General features: G+C 41.6%; 1 long non-coding RNA gene across 1 annotated transcript; it reads right to left on the bottom strand.

Annotated features, from left to right (window-relative positions):
* Positions 1-5,632: 5,632 nt before the first annotated feature.
* On the bottom strand, positions 5,633-26,026 carry LOC129829887 (uncharacterized). The gene is made up of 4 exons (XR_008755466.1): positions 25,936-26,026; positions 14,757-14,949; positions 6,018-6,112; positions 5,633-5,845 (listed from the first exon to the last, which is right to left on the bottom strand). It is a non-coding gene; the product is annotated as an uncharacterized LOC129829887 (long non-coding RNA).
* Positions 26,027-26,925: the final 899 nt, after the last annotated feature.

The following is a 26,925-nucleotide window of genomic DNA, read 5'->3' as shown; positions in this document are numbered from 1 at the left end:
TACAGTGCTGTTCGGAAAAGTATTCAGACCCCTTGACTTTTTCCACATTTTGTTACGTTACAGCCTTATTCTAGAATTGATTAAATGATGTGTTTCTCATCAATCTACACACAATACCCCATCATGACAAAGTGAAAACTGTTGTTTTTTTACAAATATATTAAAGTCAAAAAACAGAAATACCTTATTTACATAAGTATTCAGACCCTTTGCTATGAGATTTGAAATTGAGCTCAGGTGCATCCTGTTTCCATTGAGCATCCTTGAGATGTTTCTACAACTTGATTGGAGTCCACCTATGGTAAATTCAATTGATTGGACATGATTTGGAAAGGCACACACCTGTCTATATAAGGTTCCACAGTTGACTGTGCATGTCAGAGCAAAAGCCAAGCCATGAGGTCGAAGGAATTGTCCGGACAGCCCCGAGACAGGATTGTGTCGAGGCACAGATCTGGGGAAGGGTACCAAAAAATGTCTGCAGCATTGAAGGTCCCCAAAAACACAGTGGCCTCCATCATTCTTAAATGGAAGAAGTTGGGAACCACCAAGACTCTTCCTAGAGCTGGCCACCCGGCCAAACTGACCAATCGGTGAAGAAGGGCCTTGGTCAGGGAGGTGACCAAGAACCCGATGGTCACTCTGACAGAGTTCCTCTGTGGAGATGGGAGAACCTTCCAGATGGACAACCATCTCTGCAGCACTCTACCAATTAGGCCTTGATGGTAGAGATCGGCCAGACGGAAGCCACTCCTTAGTAAAAGGCACATGACAGCCCGCTTGGAGTTTGCCAAAAGGCACCTAAAGACTCAGACCATGAGAAACTAGATTCTCTGGTCTGATAAAAACAAGATTGAACTCTTTGCCCTAAATGCCAAGTGTCACGTCTGGAGGAAACCTGACACCATCCCTACTGTGAAGCATGGTGGTGGCAGCATCCTGCTGTGGGGATGTTTTTCAGTGGCAGGGACTGGGAGACTAGTCGGGATCGAGACAAAGATGAACGGAGCAAAGTACAGAGAGATCCTTGATGAAAACCTGCTCCAGAGCGCTCAGGACCTCAGACTGGGGTGAAGGTTCACCTTCCAACAGGACAACAACCCTAAACACACTGCCAGGACAACGCAGGAGCGGCTTCAGGAAAAGTCTCTGAATGTCATTGAGTGGCCGATCCAGAACCCGGACTTGAACCTAATCGAACATCTCTGGAGAGACCTGAAAATAGCTCCCCATCCAACCTGATAGAGTTTGAGAAGATCTGCAGTGAAGAATGGGAGGAACTCCCCAAATACAGGTGTCAAGCCAGTAGCGTCATACCCAAAAAGACTTGAGGCTGTAATCGCTGCCAAATGTGCTTCAACAAAGTACTGAGTAAAGGGTCTGAATACTGTCATATCCGTTCTTTATTTTTAGTGAAATAGCAAAAGAAATCTAAAAAACAGTTCTTGCTTTGACCCCACAATTATTGGGTATTGTGTGTAGATTGATGAGGGGGAAGAAAAAAACTATTTAATCAATTTTAGAGTAACCTAACAAAATGTGGAAAAAGTCAAGGGGTCTGAATACTTTCCGAAGGCACTGTATATGTACTATAACCATGTGGCTGTCTGTTAGTACTCTGTTGGTTGAGCACGTCTGACCAGTGTTACAAAGTAATAACCTACTGGCCCTGGTTCTGATCAGTGGCCTGAGCAGGTTATAAGAGCAAAGTTGACAGCTCACTTTGAGACGTACCTCAGCCACAGAAATGTGGGTCTTAGAAGGGGTGAGGAGGATAGGGTATATGGCCAGCTGTTCATAGTGTGTCACATGCACACAAACAAAGCGGAAATCACACTAAGCAGTTAATGAGATCAGATGTCCTGTCACTGTAGTCAGGGAAGACTTACAGTTCCTCCCTCCCGCTCTACATTCCTCTCTGACTTTCACCCCTGATTTCAACAACAGTTTTCCCAGATATTATCCAATTGCATAGTGCAGTAAACAAGAGCTTCATCATAGAAAGATCATCCCCGTCTGCTGAGTGGAGGACTATGTAAAACTATGTATTTGATACCATTCCACTGATTTCGCTCCAGCCATTACCACAAGCCCGTCCTCCCCAATTGAGGTGCCACCAACCTCCTGTGGTACACAGACAAGATTTACTTGGGTCCCAGCCCATGTGGGGTGGAGGGGAATGTGGCAGCTGATGTACTGGCTAAACAAGCACTTTCCTCCTTGTCGCTGGCCCACACTCCAGGATAGTAGGTGGCGGTAATGCACCATAACGTTGACGGCCAAATGCCGATGAACCCCCACCGAAGAAGACATATTTTCTTTCAGTTGGACAAGAAAACATCTTACAGATACATACGGTGTAGTAGATTAAAGTATATATTTGCATATTTCAATACATGTATCAGCTTCATGAGCGACAATAACATTCTACGCGTGAAATGGAGTCTGCTTACAGTCGGTTCGATTCATATGACTTCGAGGTGGATCCGAATTTCCAGAGTGGTTTGAAAAATCTTCAGGCTTCCAGCGAGGAAACTGTTTTGGGGATTAAATTATTATTTTACAATCGGTACGTGTTGCTGACATCATATTTTACCAATCATATACATGAGCACTAAATGGTGAATAAATAGTAGTATATTTGTTTATTATCAAAGAGTGCGCTCAATAACTCAATTGTTTACATTTTTGTTGATGGGGCATAAAACTGATTCGGCGCCGACAAATGTCACATCGATAGCTAAAATGCCGGCAACTGTAAATAAAAGCACACCTGCAGAATATTTATGTTTATTCATGGTTTTCGCCAGACCCGTTCAGAATGTAGTAGAGGATAAACGCCGTTTAAGCACCTTTTTATGTGTGAAATAGCTTTTACTCGCCTTTTTATTTAGTTAATTATATTTTAACCGCGTATTATTGCGTCACTCATCTCTCTGTCCAACGGGAAACTGCCTACGAACTACCTTAGGCCAGACCTATAGTGTGACAAGTGCGTGAGAGGTCGCTGACAGTGGGATTTTTTTCAACATCCATTGATTCCTGGGGTGTCAACAGACATCCCCCAAACAAAAACCCCCTGACTCTCGGAGAATGAGTGTACAACTAGTAAAAGTCGTTGATATTTCAGTCAGATGTCTAGTTAGCTATGTAGCTCAAGGGCTCTATGGCTATAAAGATGGACTACTATAAATTCTCATAACAAAATACCTTTTCTTAACAGTGAGTAGTGAGACAGACAGTGGTGAGTCAGGCTGCAATGAAGGATGCAAAGGAGATACACAGCAAGAGGTAGCATTGAAGCAAGTAGTGAGAGAGGTTAGTAGTACAGTGCTTCTCAAATTTGGGCTCCAGGACCCATGTGTGGTCTCCTAAAATGTAAATAGTGTCCCCTGAGAGAATCTTTAATCTTAATAAAACACATTAATAACTTGTTTCTCTTCAAATGGGTAAGGAATACAACATTTTAGAATGAACTAAGGGCCTTTCACACTGTCAGAATTTCCTTTCATGTCATGATGTGTTGGGACAGCCTGTGTAAGCTAAAATCTAGTGAAATATAAAGAGCATTGAAATATAAAGACAATCTATTATGTACTCGGAACAAAAATATAAACGCAACATTTTTCAGTATTGACTTAACACTCATATATGTAGTAAATAAGTAGTGAAACATATTATTGAGTAGAACATCTAACACCATTCCCAGACTGAACGTGCACCATTGTGTGCAAATTGATTTTGTCCCCCCACACCAAACGCGATCACGACACACAGGTTGGAATATCAAAACAAACTCTGAACCAATTATATTAATTTGGGAACAGGTCGAAAAGCATTAAACATTGATAGCAATTTAGCACGCTAGCTAATTTGTCCTATTTAGCTAGCTTGCTGTTGCCTAGCTAATTTGTCCTGGGCTATAAAATGTTGAGTTGTTATTTTACCCGAAATGCACAAGGTCCTCTACTACGACAATTAACCCATACATAAAACGGTCAACCGAATCCTTTCTAGTCAACTCTCCTCCTTCCAGACCTTGTCTTCTCTGCACTTTATATGGGGATTGGCATCTAACTTTCATAGTATTACCACGATGACCGTCCGACCTCAGTTCATCTTTCAATCACCCACGTGGGTATAACCAAGGAGGAGATGGCACGTGGGTATCTGCTTCTATAGTCCAAAGAGGAGTTGGGAGAGGCAGGACTTGCGGACTTCAGCATCACAAATAGAACTGACTTTTATTTTGGCGCTTGGCAAGGCAGACACTCGTTGGCGCGCGCGAGCAGTGTTGGTGCAATGATTGAATAACATGTATGTGTAAATTTATTTTGTAATGCACGCGACGTAAGCGGTGTGGTCAGAATGTAAGCTAGTGATCAATAGCATTTTTTTTCATTAGGTTTTTGCAATATACTGCCATCTCGTGGCGACTAAACAATTGCATATAGGAACTATTACAAAGCGATGGTCCTTGAAAATAAATATTAGTACTTGAAAAAGTACTTGAAAGTCCTTGAATTTGACTTGCCACTGTCTGACTGAACCCTGTAATGGGATATTTCATTAGAGCAAATGTACTTTTTATTTCCAAGAGGATCATTTGTTTACAAGTCTCCCAATAGTAGATCCTAAGTTTTTCTGTTGACAAAAGCAAAACAGTTGTATTCTCCTCTGTAAGCCATTTTCTTCGAAAACCATGAGGTATTGAAATGACCATGGCTATATGTAACTGATGTGAAATGGCTAGCTAGTTAGCGGTGGTGCGCGCTAATAGCCTTTCAAGCGGTGACGTCACTCGCTTTGAGACCTTGAAGTAGTGGTTCCCCTTGCAGTTCCCCTTGCCGCGGCCTTTGTGGAGCGATGGGTAACGATGCTTTGTGGGTGACTGTTGTTGATGTGTGCAGAGGGTCCCTGGTTCGCGCCCGGGTCGGGGCGAGGGGACGGTCTAAAGTTAAACTGTTACATATACATCTTCAAGATTGTGACTATTTGTTTGTTTTTCACATTCTTCATTGTATTTATCCTTGCTAGATTCGTCGAGCCCATTGACTTGGATGGGTACAAACAATGGCGTGTAAGTTCTACTGCCCTGTCCTCGACATCCTCCATGGGTGACAACATTGAACAGTTGGAGAAGTTTGACCACTTGACTATTGCAGATTCAAATTCTGATATTTGTGAAAGTACCACTGGTGGAACCTCAGCGAACACAGATGCAGCCCTTTCATTCGAGGAAGTGTTCCGGCTAGTCCAAGCAGGAGAGGAGGTCCCAGGCCTGTCAAAGCTGGACATAAAACCTAATAACCAAACTCCAACTCCCTCGCAGATGGAGAGGAGGACAAAACCCTGGGAGAAGTCTAAGACACACATGTGACTTGTACACATTACCTTTCCCCTCACTGTCCACCTTTGAAGAAAAGTTCATTTTGACCAGCTGTTAATATCCTCTAAACTTGCAATAAAAACATTTTTTGTTGTTGCTTTTCACCATTTGATCAAATAAGATAAATATCGTCATTGCATTGCATTGTTCCTGTAGAACTTTCTCGATCTGATCTGTCTAAAACAACTACACCAAACATGTTAAATAGTTCCAGTTTGACTCCTTTTATTTCTGAGGATAGTGTATTAAGCGAGGGTGATATTAGCACCTTGGAGTTGCTGGTTGTGGAGGAGCAGCCATGTAGTGTGATTGGGGCCAGCGCTTAGTGTTCATCTTCTGCTTGGTGTCAGTGTCTGTCCTCGTGACCTGTGCTGATGGTCCTTCAGAAGCTCTGGGATGGGGGGGCTGGGTGATGGGGAGCAGAATGCTGTAGGGCATGGCCTTGTAAACTGTCAACTACAGAGAGACAAAGACACAAAATAAATAAACAGGCACATCCTTATCCCTTTTGATTTTGAACAACAGAGATGGTGACTAATACTTTCTACAAAATGACAGAGCACTACACATCTGAGGCCAGGAAACAGTCCCATAGAGTCAGTTAGGGCTTTACTATATGTCGTCTTACCTGCTCTTGACTGCTGAAGGTTGGAGGTCAGAGGCACAGGGCGGAAGGTGATGTCTCACTTTCTGTTTGTATGCTTGTCCTGAAATGCTGCTGGTCTGAGGGAAGGACCGTTAAGGCAACACTCAATTGTTAGGCAAAGTAACCACACAAGAAAATGTGAGTTGCAGTCAGTACTTTAATGTGATGTGTGTAGACAACTGGTGAGTGTGGTTGGAATGTGTCTGGTGGAAAAAGTACCCAATTGTCATACTTGAGTAAAACTAAAGATATCTTAATAGTGACTCAAGGAAAAGTGAGTCACCCAGTAAAATACTACTTGAGAAAAAGTATTTGGTTTTAAATATACTTTAGTATCGAAAGGAAATGTAATTGTTAAAATATACTTAACCCTTGTGTGGTGTTCATGTTTTTGTTATTCACCCAATGTTTGCGGGTCTGATGGACCTACAACATTATTGTTAAAAAAATATATACAGCCATTACAATTTACATAAAAAGACTTAATGAATACTTAGATGTTGACATATCAATTACAAGCAGTATAGACAGCATACATGGTTAATATTTGCCATTTACCTCTGCTAGATCACAGTTGTCAATAAAGCACTATTAGTTTTATAAAATTAGATTTTTTGGTAACAAAAATCTATTATAATCACGACATGGGTGGAATAATCATGTTTATCTTGAACACATATAAATTAAACAAGGTTTTTATCACTATTGATGTTTATTGCTTTGAACTGAACAAATTGGAAGGACAAATTTTACATACAGTATTTTATGGAAATTATAAATGAGCCCCATTGAAAACAAATGAAGGCTGGTCTACACACCACATGAGGGACAGAGTTTTACTGTGTGTGTGTTGCAAATGTATTTCTTGCACTTGATGCATGTGTACTGTGTCTTCCTGTCTTTCTTGGGTTCACACACATTGTAGCGGTTTTTCTTGTTGCTACCGGCTGCAATCTAGAATGATGAAAACACTTACTCACTCACTCATTCACATATATAGTTACAGTAGGCCAAGGTAGGAGAGTCAGACACGCACACATGAAACAACATCACTCACACTTACTTCCGGTATTGGAGTTGTTGGTTCTGTGGGTCGGGCGGATGGGGCATCCTCATCCTGAATCCTCCTCACAATGGCTGCAGAAGCTGAGGTCCTTGGGATATGTTGCCTCCTTTGGATTCAAGGTCTCACCAATGCCTTGCCCAGCTCCTCAAGAAAGAGCCATCTCATCTGGAGCTTCCCTCTGTTCCAATCTGGGTTCAACGCCATCCAGATGACAAACACGTTGTACTCCGAGATGTCCAAGATGTTGAAGAATTTTACAAGTGGCCAGCATAGGGTTCTTCTTTTGCAAGTAGCCAGTCACCAGCTTGTCTAAATTGTCCACCCCTCCTTTTGTGGCATTGTAATCCATTATGATTTCTGTTTTTTGATGTTCCTGGCCACAGATTCTCCCATCCCTGTGCAGCGTACTCATGAGTACCACATTTTTGCCTTTCTTTGGCACGTACGACACTAGAGACAAGTCGGCCGTGAACACAAACTTAGAGTAATTGATTGGCCTGTTCCGTGTATTCAACAGCTGAGGTGGGAGCTCTGGCTTGTTTTTTCGTACTGTTCCTACCATCGTCAGCTTCCTCTTGAGGAGCTCCTGTCCCAGCGTGTGTGAAGTACAAAAGTTATTGCATGTGATGTTGAGTCCCTGTGTCACGTCCAGGACAACCTGCATCCCTTGGTTCTTCTCAGGGGCTCCTCCATCTGGCTTCCCCGTATACACTTGCAAGTTCCACGCATATGATGAAGCAGCATCACAGGCAGCCCAGATCTTGATTCCATATCTTGCAGGTTTAGATGGTATGTACTGCTTGAAGGTGCAGAGGCCCCTAAATGGCATAAGCTACTCATCAACAGTAACGTTGGGCCCAGGGTTGTAAAACAGGGGAAAGCAGTCCACCCACTTGTCTCACACTGACCTGATTGCAGCTAGCTTGTGTCTCTGCCGCCGAGTTGGTCTGGTGTCTCGGTTATCGAAGCGGATAATCCTTGAAATAATGTGGATGTTTTGCAGAAACATTGTTGCACGGAAAAGTTCTCTGCCAGTTTCTGCATCCCGCAGTGATTCTGTGGGATGTGGAAACAGCAGCAAGGATACGAACCTCAAAGTATGTATGTAAATGAGTTTTATCCATCTCCCCATTCTCTCCAAAAACACGCATTGCCTCCAAATTAGTGCAGTGCAGAATGATTTTCTGGATGGTGTCTGGGATGAACAGTTCAAAAGAAGACTTTACATCCTGCACATGAGTAACTGCCATCCGCGTCGGCCCTAGTTGCATCCTTATCACATTGGCAGCCATGCGGGGTGGCTCATTCCTTGGGCAAGAAGACCATTCAATTTCACAATTTTTTTATATCCATATTTCTCCTCCTGCTGGCTGCTGACGGGCAGGTCCTGGGGCTGGCTGAGGGTCAATATTATCCTCTTCTTCTAACTCACTGTCAGACTCATGATCCTCATCTTCTGAAAATTCTTAATCTTCCAAAGTGGAAGACGTTCCTTCCACACTAACTTCTCTCTCTGTAAAAATTATTTCTAAGGCCTTCTGAGCAGAGATAATTTTTGCCATACTGATTGATTGTGGTAAGGAGCCACACATGCAAAGCTATTTATTTGTTGTGTCCCTCCCCCAATTTGCACCTTGCTGGGGTAGAGTGTGGGAAAATACAGAATTTTGTACAATGTATCGAAAGAATGTATTGTAATAATATTGTGCAGGTTCCCACAATACATTGTGTAGTTTCACACACTACAAAGGGTAAAGAGTGCAAGAAAACCGGGAGACAGGCAGACAGACAGGGAGACAGACAGGTTCTTGGTGCTATGTTGAAACAGCAGGCCCAGGGAGGAGGAAGACAGAGTGAAGGCACACAGCAAACATTTTTGTTTCATTTTTACTTGTTTTCACCTACACACACACTCTTCCACACTTCTATTACCCTCGGGTCCAGTGGACCCGAACACCACATATGTAATATAAATGTGTAGGTGGGTGCACAATGTGCACTCAATGAAAATGTGTTATTTTACATGTTCTTCACAGAAAATGAGCCAAGTCCAATGAGTCTCAGGTTGAAAAGATCATTAATTGTATAATTTTTCTTTTCGTAAACATTGAAAATGGGTTCCACAGACCCAAACAGCCCACTATAAGGAGTTGCTAGAGCGCGATGAGCCAAGTAAAGCCCCACCGGCCAAACCTTCCCCTAACCCAGACAACTGTGCGCCGTCCTATGGGACTCCCAGCCACGGACGGTTGTGGCACAGCCTGGGAATGAACCCAGTTCTGTAGTAATGCCTCTAGCCCGTTCTGTAAGCTTGTGTGGCCTATGACTTCGCGGCTGAGCCGTTGTTGCTCCTTGATGTTTCCACTTCACAATAACAGCACTTACAGTTGACCGGGGCAGTTCTAGCAGGGCAGAAATTTGACGAACTGACTTGTTGGAATGGTGGCATCCTCTGACGGTGCCAGGTTGAAAGTCACTGAGCTCTTCAGTAAGGCCATTCTACTACCAATGTTTGTTTATGGAGATTGCATGGCTGTGTGCTTGATTCTATACACCTGTCAGCAACGGTATGACTGAAGTAGCCGAATCCACTAATTTGAAGGGGTGTCGGCATACTTTTGTATATATAGTGCAGGGATCATCAACTAGATTCATGCGCGCCATTTTTTTCTTGAGTGGATGGTCGGGGGACTGGAACATAATTACAAATTATTTGTAGACTGCAAATTGCCCACAAGAAACCCAAACAGATACAATATAATAAGTTCAAACCTTGCTTACATTTGTATTTGATCAGGTGTCTTTCTGTTATGTGTGGAAATACTTAAGAACAGGTTTCCCAAATTAAAAACACTTGGAGCTGATTTCCTGGTCTTTTTACATGTTTTTTATGTCCAACAATGAAAAGCCATATACATTTATATATATATATTAAACCAGTTAAATAAAACCAGCTGCAGGCCAAAATCGGGGAACCCTGATATAGTGTATCATACTAAGTGTCTCAGATTTACAGTATGTACAGAATAATACGAAATGCTCTGAGACCAGGTTGGTTCCAAAGGCCCAGACCATAATGACTGACCATAGCCACAGCAAATGTTTTAAAACGTTGTCTCCTGCTGAACGCGCCTGAGAACGGCAGCGTGGAGGAGAAGAGTCAGGATGAACAGGGATGAAACATCGGCTGTCGTGGTTCCGAAATACAAAACTATGTTGAAAGGATATAAGATATATTTCATGAACCAAAACAATATTATAAAAATATTAATGTGCATTTTGTTATAGAGTGGGTAATCGGCGTCTTGAAGGGGAGGTTCCATATTCTTGATGGGCTACTTCCTTTTCAGTTTGTGAAAATAGGGAGGTGTTTTCAACTTTGATAAATATGTCAACAAATGTGGTATTCAACAATAACATGTTGGGGGATGGGTAGTGTCCAGACTCCTAATTCAAGAGCTCAAATTAAAGTAAAATCTTAACATGAAAATCAAAGCAGTATACCTGGTCAACCTAGTCAATTAAGCCAAATCATCTGTTATTGTTAGCTCATTAGACACATTCCTTAGTGTTGATATGATTGACTTAATACATGTCCCAGCATCTACCTTACTGAACTGCTCTCCACCCTGCACTGTCTGTGTGAAAAGGAAATGCAACAATGCTCTCCTTCAACGTGAGCAAGACAAAGGAGATGATCGTGGTCTACAGGAAAAGGAGGGCCAAACACGCCCCCATTCACATCGACGGGGCTGTAGTGGAGCGGGTCAAGAGTTTCAAGTTCCTTGGTGTCCACATCACCAACAAACTGTCATGGTCCAAACACACCAAGAAAGTCGTGAAGAGGGCACGACAAAGCCTTTTCCCCCTCAGACTGAAAATATTTGGCATGGGTCCCCAGATCCTCAAAAAGTTCAACAGCTGCACCATCGAGAGCATCCTGACCAGTTGCATCACCACCTGGTATGGCAACTGCTCGGCATTTGACCGTAAAGCGCTAGAGAGGGTAGTGCATACGGCCCAGTACATCACTGGAGCCAAGCTTCCTGCCATCCAGGACCTACAGTGGGGAGAATAAGTATTTGAGACACTGCCGATTTTGCAGGTTTTCCTACTTACAAAGCATGTAGAGGTCTGTAATTTTTATCATAGGTACACTTCAACTGTGAGAGACAAAAATCCAGAAAATCACATTGTATGATTTTTAAGTAATTAATTTGCATTTTATTGCATGACATAAGTATTTGATACATCAGAAAAGCAGAACTTAATATTTGGTACAGAAACCTTTGTTTGCAATTACAGAGATCATACGTTTCCTGTAGTTCTTGACCAGGTTTGCACACACTGCAGCAGGGATTTTGGCCCACTCCTCCATACAGACCTTCTCCAGAATCTTCAGGTTTCGGGGCTGTCGCTGGGCAATATGGACTTTCAGCTCCCTCCATAGATTTTCTATTGGGTTCAGGTCTGGAGACTGGCTAGGCCACTCCAGGACCTTGAGATGCTTCTTACGGAGCCACTCCTTAGTTGCCCTGGCTGTGTGTTTCGGGTTGTTGTCATGCTGGAAGACCCAGCCACGACCCATCTTCAATGCTCTTACTGAGGGAAGGAGGTTGTTGGCCAAGATCTCGCGATACATGGCCCCATCCATCCTCCCCTCAATATGGTGCAGTCGTCCTGTCCCCTTTGCAGAAAAACATCCCCAAAGAATGATGTTTCCACCTCCATGCTTCAAGGTTGGGATGGTGTTCTTGGCGTTGTACTCATCCTTCTTCTTCCTCCAAACACGGTGAGTGGAGTTCAGACCAAAAATCTATATTTTTGTCTCATCAGACCACATGACCTTCTCCCATTCCTCCTCTGGATCATCCAGATGGTCATTGGCAAACTTCAGACGGGCCTGGACATGCGCTGGCTTGAGCAGGGGGACCTTGCGTGCGCTGCAGGATTTTAATCCATGACGGCGTAATGTGTTACTAATGGTTTTCTTTGAGACTGTGGTCCCAGCTCTCTTCAGGTCATTGACCAGGTCCTGCCGTGTAGTTCTGGGCTGATCCCTCACCTTTGTCATGATCATTGATGCCCCACGAGGTGAGATCTTGCATGGAGCCCCAGACCGAGGGTGATTGACCGTCATCTTGAACTTCTTCCATTTTCTAACAATTGCGCCAACAGTTGTTGCCTTCTCACCAAGCTGCTTGCCTATTGTCCTGTAGCCCATCCCAGCCTTGTGCAGGTCTACAATTTTATCCCTGATGTCCTTACACAGCTCTCTGGTCTTGGCCATTGTGGAGAGGTTGGAGTCTGTTTGATTGAGTGTGTGGACAGGTGTCTTTTATACAGGTAACGAGTTCAAACAGGTGCAGTTAATACAGGTAATGAGTGGAGAACAGGAGGGCTTCTTAAAGAAAAACTAACAGGTCTGTGAGAGCCGGAATTCTTACTGGTTGGTAGGTGATCAAATACTTATGTCATGCAATAAAATGCAAATTAATTACTTTAAAATCCTACAATGTGATTTTCTGGATTTTTGTTTTAGATTCCGTCTCTCACAGTTGAAGTGTACCTATGATAAAAAATTACAGACCTCTACATGCTTTGTAAGTAGGAAAACCTGCAAATTCGGCAGTGTATCAAATACCTGTTCTCCCCACTGTATATACTAGGCGGTGTCAGAGGAAGGCCCAAAAAATTGTCAAAGACTCCAGTCACAGTCTCTCTGCCACCGCCCGGCAAGCGGTACTGGAGCGCCAAGTCTAGGTCCAAAAGGCTCCTTAACAGCTTCTACCCCCAAGCCATAAGACTGCTGAACAATGAATCAAATAGCCACCTGGACTATTTACATTGACCCCCCCCCCCCCACCACCCCTACCTACTGTACATGTACAAATTACCTCGCCTAATCTGTACCCCCGCACATTGACTCGGTACCGTGTACAGTTGAAGTCGGAAGTTTACAGAAACTTAGGTTGGAGTACTCCAGACATTTCTTGTTAACAAGCTTTAGTTTTGGCAAGTCGGTTAGGACATCTACTTTATACATGACACAAGTAATTTTGCCAACAATTGTTTAAAGACAGATTATTTCACTTATAACTCACTGTATCACAATTCCAGTGGGTCAGAAGTTTAAATACACTAAGTTGACTGTGCCTTTTAACAGCTTGGACAATTCCAGAAAATGATGTCATGGCTTAAGAAGCTTCTGATAGGCTAATTGTCATCATTTGAGTCAATTGGAGGTGTACCTGTGGATGTATTTCAAGACCTACCTTCAAACTCAGTGCCTCTTTGCTTGACATCATGGGGAAATCAAAATAAATCAGCCAAGACCTCAGAAAAATAATTGTAGACCTCCACAAGGAGGAAAGGCTGCTCAGCAAGGAAGAAGCAACTACTCCAAAACCGCCATAAAAAAAAACAGACTACGGTTTGCAACTGCAAATGTGGACAAAGATCGTACTTTTTGGAGAAATGTCCTCTGGCCTAATGAAACAAAAATAGAACTGTTTGGCCATAATGACCATCGTTATGTTTGGAGGAAAAAGGGGGATGCTTGCAAGCCGAAGAACACCATCCCAACCGTGAAGCACGGGGGTGGCAGTATCATGTTGTGGGGGTGCTTTGCTGCAGGAGGGACTGGTGCACTTCACAAAATAGATGGCATCATGAGGTAGGAAAATGATGTGGATATATTGAAGCAACATCTCAAGGCATCAGTCAGGAAGTTAAAGCTTGGTCGCAAATAGCTCTTCCAAACGGACAATGACCCCAAGCGTACTTCCAAAGTTGTGGCAAAATGGCTTAAGGACAACAAAGTCAAGGTATTAGAGTGGCCATCACCAAGCCCTGACCTCAATCCTATGGAAAATTTGTGGACAGAACTGAAAAAGCATGTGCGAGCAAGGAGGCCTAGAAACCTGACTCAGCTACACCAGCTCTATCAGGAGGAATGGGCCAAAATCCACCCAACTTATTGTGGGAAGCTTGTGGAAGGCTACCCGAAACGTTTGACCCAAGTTAAACAATTTAAAGGCAATGCTACCAAATACTAATTGAGTGTATGTAAACTTCTGACCCACTAGGTATGTGATGAAAGAAAAAGCTGAAATAAATCATTCTCTACACCATTATTCTGACATTTCACATTCTAAAATGAAGTGGTGATCCTAACTGACCTAAGACAGGGAATTTTTACTAGGATTAAATGTCAGGAATTGTGGAAAACTGAGTTTAAATGTACTTGGCTAAGGTGTATGTAAACTTCCGACTTCAACTGTATATAACCTTGTTATTGTTATTTTATTGTGTTACTTTTTATTTGATTTAGTACTTTAGTTTATTTTGTAAATATTTTCTTAACTCTATTTCTTGAACTGCATTGTTAGTTAAGGGCTTGTAAGTAAGCATTTCATGGTAAGGTCTACCTACACTTGTTGTATTAGGCGCATGTGATAAAATTAGATTTTTGTAGACTCTGCTTCTATCTCCTGAGAATGCAAAACATGAATTGTGACATCATTTATTATGTTATTTGTCATGTGATTCAGACAAAACAATGAATTTCAATAAAAACCTAATAACGTTTTACCTTAGTTATACATTTTCTATTTATACAGAATAGTCTTTTAATTAACCACAATGTGTTTTACCTGAACCTCCTTGTTCATCTCTTGTGCTGAAGTTCCAACAAGCCGAGGGTAAATGTGGCCTTGCACAGAATCTGCTGATGGTGTCCACTGCCTTAATGATAAAATCCTCATATCGTGGGACACGGAAAATGAAACTTTGCTGGGGAATCCAGGTGATAAAATCAGCATGACAGACAAACATCTGCAGCTGCATCTGTGAAAACAAATGGGAAAAAGTAGCATGCACCTCAGCCCCATCCTCAGCCCCATGACAGCCTAACAGTATAGGCTCTATCATGGGGATGACCTTCAGGCTGGTGTAATTCTACATAATTCTATATGATGCTTTCACACTGACGTATAATGGTAATAAGATTAAAATTGCACAGTGACCATACCTGAGTGTAGAAGGAGGAAAATAAAGTATTGAGATGTTGTTACGGGATTTTTGTGTTTAATGACTAAAATATATATACATTTGACTTAGAATTATAACTAAACAGAATACTACTATATTACTGTAAGAAGGAATCTTATTATAATCATAAATGTTGAATGTTATGTGTTCCTTGTTAGAAAGAATGGGTTTATCTTCAGACAGGCTAGAATGATGTCTCTACCCAGGGAGGGGAAAGACCATGGGTTGGTTGTAGATAGTTTAACAGGTGGCAGACAGTAATGAGAACTCGAACTATACTGCCATTGTATCCGAGAGGAGGATGGACATTAAAACCTATGACATCATCTTTATTATATAACCTGATGTAAAATGTATTATGATCAGTACTCTCGAGAATAAACGCTATTGATTGATTGATTTTAAGACTGGTATCTGTCCATTTTATGCTGATAATTATCTTACAAATTCTTATTTATGGGCAGAGTGTTTTAATTGAATTGGTTAATAAACACAGGAATGAAATTCCTTTAACAGATGTCCCCTGTTGTCTTCTGTCCAGTGGTCAGTTGAGTGGTCATTAGGGAAACTTTGACTCAAGTACTCCTTTGCCCAGTGGCGTGCCGTGGGCCTGGGGCCTGGGCCTTCAGTGAGGTCCTACACAGTCCCACCCGAATTAATCCACCTCTTATTACCATCATTATGATGCCATGGCTCTAGACACTATACATTTAGACAGAAACGCAGTATAACCAGGCGTTGCGTCACCTTGAAATTGACATTTTTATTCAGAGAATTGCAGGGGAAGAGTACAATACAGTACAGTTCAACTAATAGGCAAGAACATAGTCGAGTGCAACAGAGTTATATTAATATTCTTCTTCTATCCATTTCTGGTCCACAAACTTTGAGCTTTAAGTCCCCCCCCCAAAAAATACAGTGTGTTCACTAAACAGCGCATTGTCGCACCCAAAGCAGTTTCACCATGATGATAAAGACACATAACTATTCACTGAAAATAAAAGAAAGAAAACAAATAATTTGCAACATAGGCTATTTGCCAATTTATTTTGTTAATATATAGGCTATTTAATATTAATAAAATAAAATGCGAAACATACATACACATTTAATTAAAAATAAAATGCATTGTATTCCTACTCACCAAAGACTGATTATTTGAACACAAAATCCTTCCTCCTTTCTTTCCTCAAGAAGACTTCAATGACTCTGTTGTACAGTCTATCTGTGCGTTTTAGTTCCACCAATAAGTCATTTTCTATCGACATGGAGGCTAATGCTGAAAGCCGAGTCTGTCCAGTAGCATTTCTGGAATTCGTTTTGATTCGCTTTAAGGCCGAGAATGACCGCTCGACAGAAGCCGTGGACACAGGGATAGTCACTGTCACACATGCCAATGTGTAAAGTTGCCCCATGTCCTCGTTAAGATTTTTCTGCTTAAAACCTTTTCTCAATAGGGGGTGCTGTTTGCACTTTGTAAAAATTTCGTTCCCAAATTAAACTGCCTCGTACTCAATTCTTGCTCGTACAATATGCATATTATTATTACTATTGGATAGAAAACACTCTCTAGTTTCTAAAACCGTTTGAATTATATCTGTGAGTAAAACAGAACTCGAGTTGGAGCAATTTTCCTGTCAGCAAGTGAGAAATCTGAAATCAGCCAGGCTGTTCTGAGGTCGGTTTATTAATTTGCATGTCTTCTATTGGTTGAGATGCACTGCATACGCCTTCCCCTGGATGTCAGCAAATAGTGAGAATTGGAATGGAGTTGCTAGGCAGATCTGAGGCCATATAAATGGACTGGCAACGTGGGGTCCTCTCTTTCCTTCATTCGCCATGACGCAAGACAGACCTCAGGATGGCGTTCTAGAAAGCTCCCGTTATAGCCCTTAGATATATCCAGCTCTGATTTTATTTGATATAGGTGTTAAAGACATCATAATGTTGTTATTTTAAACCGAGTTATATCAGTTCATATCAGTATATTGCGATTTTCGGATATTTCTTTGTGCTGCGTTCTAGTGAGTTGGGCACGTCTGGGCCACATGGCTAATGTTTACTGCTAATTCCAAAGTTGAAGGCGACAATCTACAACCGAGCAATGATTCTTTTGGAAAAAGGACAACTTGCCCAAGATTCTGATGGGAGCTCATCAAAAAGTAAGAACTATTTATGATGTTAATTCGTTGTTCTGTTGAAAAATGTAAAACTCATATTTCGCCATTAATTTCGGTGCGGTCTCGCTTTAACGCACGCTGTATGTCGTAGTAACGTTAATTTTAAAAATCTAACACAGCGATTGCATTAAGAACTAATGTATCTTTCATTTGCTGTCCAACCTGTATTTTTTAGTCAAGTTTATGATTAGTTACTGATTAGATTAGGTGCCTCTCCCAAGATTTCTCCCGACATATTGTTGGCAGCTTGGCTACTATTCTCATTGTATAACCACGATTTGTGCCGCTAAATATGCACATTTTCGAACAAACTCTATATGTATTGTGTAATATGATGTTATAGGACTGTCATCTGAAGAAGTTTGAGAAGGTTAGTGAAAAAATTTATATCTTTTGCTGGTTTATTCGTTATCGCTATTGTCGGCTTGAATCAATGCTGTTGTGTGGTTGGCTATTGTAGTAAGCTAATATAATGCTATATTGTGTTTTCGCTGTAAAACACTTAAAAAAATCTGAAATATTGGCTGGATTCACAAGATCTTTGTCTTTCATTTGCTGTACGCTGTGTATTTTTCATAAATGTTTTATGATGAGTATTTAGGTAATTCACGTTGGTCTCTGTAGTTATTCTAATTGCTTTGGTGAGAGTTGTGATGGTGGCTGCAAAGGTAAACTATGATTTATACCTGAAATATGCACATTTTTCTAACAAAACATATGCTATACAATAAATATGTTATCAGACTGTCATCTGATGAAGTTGTTTCTTGGTTAGGGGCTATTTATATCTTTATTTGGTCGAAATTGTGATAGCTACCTATGCAGGAAAAAAATGGTGGAGAAAAAAAAGTTGTGTCTTTTGCTATCGTGGTTAGCTAATAGATTTACATATTGTGTCTTCCCTGTAAAACATTTTAAAAATCAGAAATGATGGCTGGATTCACAAGATGTGTATCTTTCATCTGGTGTCTTGGACTTGTGATTTAATGATATTTAGATGCTAGTATTTACTTGTGACGCTATGCTAGGCTATGCTAGTCAGCTTTTTTACTGATGGGGGTGCTCCCGGATCCGGGATTGTGATGAAGTAGAAGTTAAGGAAATCAAGGAGATCAGAGGGACTTTTCCCTTCAAAATCAGTCATAGCATACATTACAGTCAGTTCTGTTTTTAGCTTGGATAGGTCAAACAGTGTTCCGTGACTCTCTGTTAAGCTGGAGAAGGCTGTTTGCGGGAATTTTTTCCGGTAGGTCTGAAAGTGCTGGGGGTCCAGGAGGGAGAGAAACATTAATTTTTCGTGGTCTTGAAACCTGTTTCGTATCTGGCAAAGAATGTTGTCCAGAATATTGCTGTGGAGTTGTTGGTAGTATGTGCGAGGGTCTCCTTGTGCTGGGCCTCTGCGTGCGCTGGGTGAACTTGAGATGCGCGCTGTTTCATCGTAGCCTCTCTCGCTCAATTGTGTCACAAAACTCGTTCACCCTTGTCAGGCAGAATTGTACATCCAAAGTTTGTTTCTGTAGAATTCCAAAAAGCACATCCGAATAATAAAAAATCCCATTGAATGTTTCAAGCAAAAAACAAAACTCAAAATCATCCAAACGTGCATTAAATCCATCAGCCATAAGCACAGTATCCCCGTCATGTTCCAGTAAGTGGTTAAACAGCTCCTTTAGGGCAACTCTCTTTTCAAAGACTGCATTGACCAATCTAGATGTATATTGCCACCTCGTTGGTGCAACCTTAGGAAGACGACGCTTGCAGATGTCATCCAGCAGTTGCGTGCGCTTAGGTGATTGTGAGAAAAATGCTGCAAGGCCATTGAGGTTGGCAAAGAAGACCTTGCATTCTTTAAGCTTTGAGGCTCCTTGAGTCAGTACTAAATTTAGTCGATGTGCATAGCAGTGAATGAATAAGGCCATCGGTCCCCTCTCCTTAACTTTAGCCTGCACCCCATTGAGTCCAGATGCCATGACTGCTACGCCATCAAAACACTGTGCCACAACTTTATCCAGACTACATTCATTTCCCTCCAAGAAACGGAAAATAAGAGCGGCAATGTCTTCAGCTCGCTTGCCGCTTGTCACATCTTCAAATCGGATAAATCGCTCCTTGACTCCTGTGTCTGTCACATAACTCAGGACGAGTGAGAGCTGTGCTGCATTTCCCACATCTGTTGTCTCGTCCACCATAACAGCAACAAAGGGAGCTTTTTTAATCTCCATTTTGATCTCTTCTCCCATCACTTCAGCAATAGCATAAATTAGGTAATTTTGTATTTTGCCTGACATCCCAATGAACACTTTGTTAGTGGACAGGTGGTATTGTAAATCTGTGTTGCTTTCAGAAAGAAAAGAAAGAAGCTCCACGTAGTTCCCTTTGTTTGTGGAGTCAGCACTTTCATCGTGTCCCCTAAATGAAAGTTCCTGTTTACCCAAAAACATGACACAATCAATGAGTCTTTTCAATATGTCCCTATTTTTCTTCACCTTTTCATTGTGCAGCTCCGTTGCCCTGCGCGCTTGTTCGTTGAGCTGTAGATCCACTCGGGTGTCCCCATAAGTTTTCAATAGCTAATAAATGCCCAGCCGTATTTTGGTGTCTCGTTGCTGCCTTGGTTAGACAACTCAAGTTTGCAAAGCCAGTGTGGCTCCAAACACCGAGCCGATCACTTGCAAATAATAGGCATTCCCAGCAGTACAGTTTGCAGTGCTTCTCGGAGCCTGTGAGCCATTGATAGCGCTCGTAGTTGGAACTTTGAAAGTGGCGGACGAACCCCTTTCCCGCCTGTGACAGGCTTTGTAGCGTCCGCGTCGGGCGACCTCTCCTTACAATGTCTAACTTTTCTTGAAAAGTTCGTCTTGAGAATGGCGTTATAAGTATATCCTCGACCAAATCGATATCTTCTCCTCCTTCCGCCATTGTGGGTTGAAAAAACAGCTTAGTAGTACGCAAATTAATTTGTTTATCAAATTCAGTTTCCTAGTTCTGAGGTTCTGCATAGACCTGCCCATAGGACCTGCCTCTCAATATTGGTAATCCAATCAAAAGACGTGCACGCACTACGCCTGCTAGCTAGCCAGCAGGCGTACAATAGCCAACTCTAAAGCTGATTGGTTGACACTACATTTTCATTTCCATTCACTTTAAGCTACAAGCGCCCACACTGTTGATTCTGAAGGCCTGAGGGCAGATTTTAGACCCCTGGCAACACATGATGGCTGAATATGATTGGATAAAAGATCTAACATAAAGACCAGCCCTCCAAATCTTAACCTGGGTCTGGAAGCAGTGCAACCAAGAGGAAAGCTATGAAATGAAGAGTATAACTCTTACTCTGGGGAATAATTTAATACATATTTGTGGGAAAATATTTTAACAAATATATATATATTCTGATGATGTTTAGGCCCACCACTGCCTTTGCCACAGCACTCACATGATATGTATCCATCACAAGAAAAGTCTATATATGGCATGTCTTTAAAATTCTACAGCTTGCCTTTTCTGCTTTCAAGTTAAAATGCACCCAGAAATATTCTTCAAAAGACAAGGGAGATCTCTGCTGGGCAACCCAGCTTTCCATCTTCGACCAATCTATCGAAGCGTAGCTCAGAGTAAATATATTTCTTGCATTTTCCTTTTCCAAATGGGCGGTTATGTAGATTGCATATAATTCTGTATTTACGATAGCATAGATTCATAAGGTCCGATAGAGACCCAATCCTTTTGTTCCTCAGTCTTCCCACTCTTTCATTCAAACCCAACCCCCTTTCTTTGTGTAACCAGCCATCATATCGATTTTTGTCCACTAGAGACGTTTTCTTTTATGACATAAGTAGTAATCAATGTATGATCCATCCTGTGTATATGTAATTCTGTATGACTATTTAGGTATTTAGTAAATAAATATTTAAACCAAATGTATTGCTGATTCAACTTGTTAGCCAGGGTTCGTGAAGATGACCAATAATTTTACGACGTTCAGATGAGACTGTATAAGGTGACGATTAATAATTGACTGCTATTGATATAAAAGATTACCAGGTCTTTAAGGGTTTATTTGGAAGACAACAGCTCTATAAACATTCTTCCGTGGTGCCCTGACTTCCTAGTTAATTATATTTACATGATTAGTTTCATCAGGTAATATTAATTATAGAGAATTGATTTTATAAAATAGCATGTCATATCCTTTAATCCATAGTAAAGACATGACAGTATTGAACCAGGGTTTGGTTGTGAAAACATCAGCATGGTCCTTGAATGGTCCCTTATCAATGAGAGCATCTGGAGCAGCTGCTTTTCCTGTGAAGTTAAAGCTTTGGGGATGGGTCTCCTTTCCCTACCTCTTCTGTGGTGGTTAATTTCTTTACTATCAAATGAGGAGAGACAAACTTATCACACAAGTCAGAGTTATACTTAAACTAAATCTTTAATCACTTATTAATAAGGGAGCAGGTCAATACAACACACACATATAAAGTGAATTGATTGAGTGCTCTACGATAATGATGGCTGGTCGACGATTCACGCTCAGATGATTTGTTGAGAGCCCCGAGACAAAAGTACAAAGGTCTTTTATAGCCAAGATACACCCCTTTCAACCTATATGACGAACAACAGATATATAGAATGGGTCACAAGGTTAAGATCTGAATGAAAGATAGCTATAATACATAGCAGACAGTATCTGCTGTGTCAACAGTTTTCATTGTGTCTGGCCCTCCGACTCCAAACTGGAACCATCTCTTCCTGGTACAGTATAGAACAGAAACATTAACTCATGCTCTGGAATGCTCTTTAGGTTTTATCACCCAAAGACATTGTGCATCTCCTGTCAGTGTTGTCTTCCAGAGGCCCATCCTCAGTAGAACACACACACACAATAGTTAAGAGAATACTCTATTATGTTACATAAAACAACCATTTGATGTAATAAAAGTATTATAACAGTCTTGAAATTTTCCACCATACTTCCTAGTTTATTTTTTATTTATTTTTCACTGTATAATTCAATATCTTTAATCATCGTTGGTTCTACTGTTTAGGTGGATACCAGGCACAGGCGATGCTAGTACATGCCACGCTTGTGTAACCCAGGCAGACAGAGGCTTCCAACTTGAACAGGAGAGCAGCAACATTTGAACAGCTTTCACCTATTCTAAAGAATAAATGAAGGCAGTCAGTTATGCTACCAATTCCATTTAATTTCCACCAATCCAGATTCCAATGCTGAAAAAGTACTGCTCTTTCAGGAAGTACATTTTTGGAATTTAAATGGAATTGACCCCCAACATGAAGTCAGCTTTGAATATTTTCTGAATTTAAGTGCACTTTAAAGGTATGTAGTTACTGCTTTTTGCTTACCCTCCCATGCTGTCACAGTGAGCAGCTTTTATCTTCCCATCATATTTAACAGCCAGCCAGGTGTTGTGAGGCTTGTCAGTAACCCTCGAGGATGGTTTGACCTTGGTCTTGAAAATAGTCCTGTCAGAAGCTTCAGATTTTACATGGTAAATCACGTGCTCATCCACAGAGATCTGTAGTTCATTTTATTTGCTGTGTAAATGTCTATTCATGAAAATAAAAATGAAACTATTAATAACTATTCCAAGTGAAAATGTACAGATGCACTAACAACTTTAGAGTTTGAATTCAAGTAGCATCAAACTGTAAAAACAACAAAAATGTATTCCATTTGGTTGACAAGGCCTTGTCAACCAAGGTCTTGTCAAGCTAAATGGTTTATACAGCCCACTGTTAAATCAAGCAGCCATCCACACTCAAGTTAGAAGCATCAGTAAACGTAGGACTGCTAACCAAACCTGAAAAATCAAACATCTCACTGACAGATATATTATTATTTTAGTTATAGGCCTTTCGCGCTGACATCCAAGTTGGAGGTTGATGGAAAAGATGATAGTGAGTAGGATGATGTATTTATTGGAAGTTATGGGTTTGATGAGGGTAGCACAGAGTGGGTTCAGAAAAGGGAGGTCTGCCATGGATGCCCTGGTAACAGTTAGTAAAGAGATAGCAAAGGCCCTGACAATAAAAGAGGTGATGAGTGTTGTGTATTTTGACATTGAGAAAGCTTACGATACCATGTGGATGGAAGGGTTGTTGATCATGTTGATTGCATTGGGGGCGGTCTGTATAACTGGATCATGGACTTCCTGTTTGTTCGAGTCATACGGGTGAGGGTGGGGTCAGAATTGTCAATGTGGTTTGAAGTGGACAATGGTACTCCTCAGGGAAGTGGTTAGTCTGGTGTTGTTCACCCTGATGATAGATCACATATTTAAGGAGGTGGGACAGGGAGTGGGTGTGGCCTTGTATGGTGATGATGGGGCTGTATGGAAGAGAGGTGGGAATGTGAAATATGTGATGAGGAAGATGCAAGAAGCTGTTGGAGTTGTGGAAGATTGGTCTCTAACACGGGGGTTTAGGATGTCTGTGGCCAAGTTCTGCTTTATGGTGTTTTCTAGGAGGAAGGTTAAAGATGTTAGGTTGCAAAAATACAGTCAGGATATAGGTAGGGTGTGTGAGTTGAAGTATTTAGGTATGTGGTTTGATGACAGGCTTACGTGGAAGCGACATATTGAGTATATTGAAATTAAGGATATGAAGATGCTGAACCTCATGAGAGCCGTGGCAGGATATGATTGGGGGTCGGATAGACAAACACTTATATATGTATCAGGCATTGATCAGGTCATCTGTGGATTATGGGTGCTTTGTATATGGATCTGCGGCCAAAACAGTACTCCAGCACCTGGATACTATACAGTCAAGGGTCCTGAGATTGTGTGTGGGTGCCTTCAGGACAACACCTGTTGAGGCATTGTAGGTGGATAGTGGGGAACTGCCACTGAGGATAAAGCGGGCCAAACTTGCATTGGCATACTGGGCAAGGTTGAAAGGGAGTTCAGAAGGACATCCTGCGGTCACGGCAACTGGGGAATGCTGGGAGCGAGGAGTGGGTAAGCAGGGTGGACAATCGGACAGAATGTGGTAGAATATGGACTGGGGAGAGAAAGATAGGGCCTTCAATTGCATTGGAGAACGTTCCACCCTGGCTGTTTCCGAAACAAGGTGTAGATGTGGATATGATTGAGGGTAGGAGAGAATGGGGTGAGGACGTGAGATGGTGTGTGTGTAGAGATATATAGATAACCATTTTATTTTTAAGTATATAAATAGATGGTTCAAAGGCTCCAGTCAGTGGTAGGATGGGGGCAGGGGTGTATATCCCAGATTTCAGAGTATGTAAGTAGTTAACCGATGTGTCAGTGTATGCGGCCGAGTTGATGGCCATGATTACAGGTTTGAGATGGGTGGAGGAGGTGAAAACACTCAGTGGTGATCTACTCTGATTCGGCTGCAGTGTTGAGCAGTGTGAAGACGGGCAGGTCAGATAGGGGAGACTTGTTTGTGGAGATGATGGTACTGTTAATGGGATTGGAGAGGATGGGAGTGGTGATAAGCTTTTGCTGGGCCTGTCATGCCAAATAATGTCCCCCTCTACGTCACAATGGGATTCGATAAACTATTAGCGTCCGTGCTATATCAATGGTATGATGACCTTGGAGGTCATTACAGCTGCAGCTTAACTTGGTATTTCTTTGTAGAATTTGACCATATGCAGTGTTGTATTACTCAAGACCGGACTCAGACCATACTCAAGACCAGACTCTGGTCTCGAGTCCGGTCTTGAGTCCACATTGTGAGTTTCTCGGTCTTGTCTCAGTATTGGATACATTTGTACTTGGTCTTGACTGGGTGTCTAGGACTCCTAATTTCTTCCGGAGACTAGCCGAGACCAGTGGAGTTAAAACAAATAATTATCAGCTTCCATTCAGAAAGCACATTAAAACCGCTTCACCAGGCCAAATATATACACTCCTTTCTTGAAACATTAATACCTGCAAACTTTATATCTATTATAGACATCTTTGCTCAGTGGAGAACCTATTGAACCTAGGCCTTCAATGTGTGACAGGTTTGTGATGCTGAAAGGACAACAACGGTAATACCAGCGCACTCATGTAGGAGAGTGCACTTTTTGTAAAATACAAAGGGCCAGTGCCATAGTGGAGGCTATATGCAGGTATGCCTCCCCCATGCACAAAGTAGCTTACACAATCGCAAAGTGTGTGAAATATATTCAAATGCGCGCTGCACACATAGCTTAGTTTCAGCAGAATATCATTTGCAGGCAGCAATACCAGCAGCTCTCAACTGGTTTTGGCATGGAGCAGCTCACAGAAGAATGACATTGGTAGGCGGTAGGGTAGGTAGAAAAGACCTACCAAACTTATGACATCTACCAGTAAATGCTAACTAAGACAACAATGGGTATGCAAACCAGGTATTGAAAACGTTTGGTCCGAAGTCTTTGTTAGTAGGCTTTTTGTGATGCCCAATTCAGTCATGATGCCCTGTTTGTATCAGGGGCGTAGGAAGATTGAGCAAAAACAAAAAATAATACATTATTATTACAAAAATACTCCTCAGCAACAATGTTTCACACAAGTTATTTTCAAAGACATGGATAACAACAGCAAGCAAGCTCCAATAAAAAAAACACAGTACCACTCACCAGATGATGATAATTTGAAACATAACTTCTTGTTGAAATTTAGGAGAAATTAGACACAACATCCTCTTCAATAACACCTGCTGCAGCCGCTGCAAACTAGCCTACAACAAAAGATAGCTAGCTAGACCTTGGGAAAACTACTGCTCGCTGTTGTGCAGTGACCTGTTTGGCCTTTGAGAAGGCAGAAATTTCCACGTTTTTTGTAAAAACGGTCCCACCCATTTTAAGTAAAAATGTAATTGGTTGATTACACTGACACTCCAAAATGTTGCCCTAATACAGTTGAATGGCAGATGCCTTCTATCTAGCTTCTGATGGCCTAGCCAACCAAGCGGTTTCTGTTTTCTTTCTTCCCAAAACAGACTGCAACTCTTTGTTAAGGGTTTCAGTGACTTCCTTAGCGGTGGTTGCTGATGTGCATATGGTTGAATCATCAGCGTACATGGACACACATGCTTTGTTTAATGCCAGAGGCAGGTCATTGGTAAAATAGAAAAGAGTAGAGGGTCCAGAGAGCTGCTGCGGTACATCACACTTTATATGTTTTACATTAAAAAAACTTCCATTAAATAAAACCCTCTGAGTTATATTAGATAGAAAGCTCTGAATTCACAATATAACAGAGGTTGAAAAGCCATAACACTGACGTTTTCTCAACAACAGGTTATGGTAAATAATATCAAAATCTGCATTGAAATCTAACAGTACCACTCCCATAATTGTATTATCACTGTCTTTCAGCCAATCATCAGTCATTTGTGTCAGTGCAGTACATGTTGAGTGCCCTTCTCTATAAGCATGCTGAAAGTCAGTTGTTAATTTGTTTACAAAGAAATAACACTGTATTATGTAAAACACAATTTTTTCCAACAGTTTGCTAAGAGCTGGCAGCAAGCTGATAGGTCTGCTGTTAGAACCAGTAAAGGCTGGTTCTAACAGCAGACCTATCAGCTACTCTTGGGTAGCGGAATGACTTTGACCTAGGCCTGA

This window comes from Salvelinus fontinalis, chromosome 31 (genome assembly GCF_029448725.1).
Source record: "Salvelinus fontinalis isolate EN_2023a chromosome 31, ASM2944872v1, whole genome shotgun sequence".
NCBI classification, from domain to species: domain Eukaryota; kingdom Metazoa; phylum Chordata; class Actinopteri; order Salmoniformes; family Salmonidae; genus Salvelinus; species Salvelinus fontinalis.
Note: the sequence above shows the minus strand (reverse complement) of the source record. Positions and strands in the feature narration are given on the sequence as shown.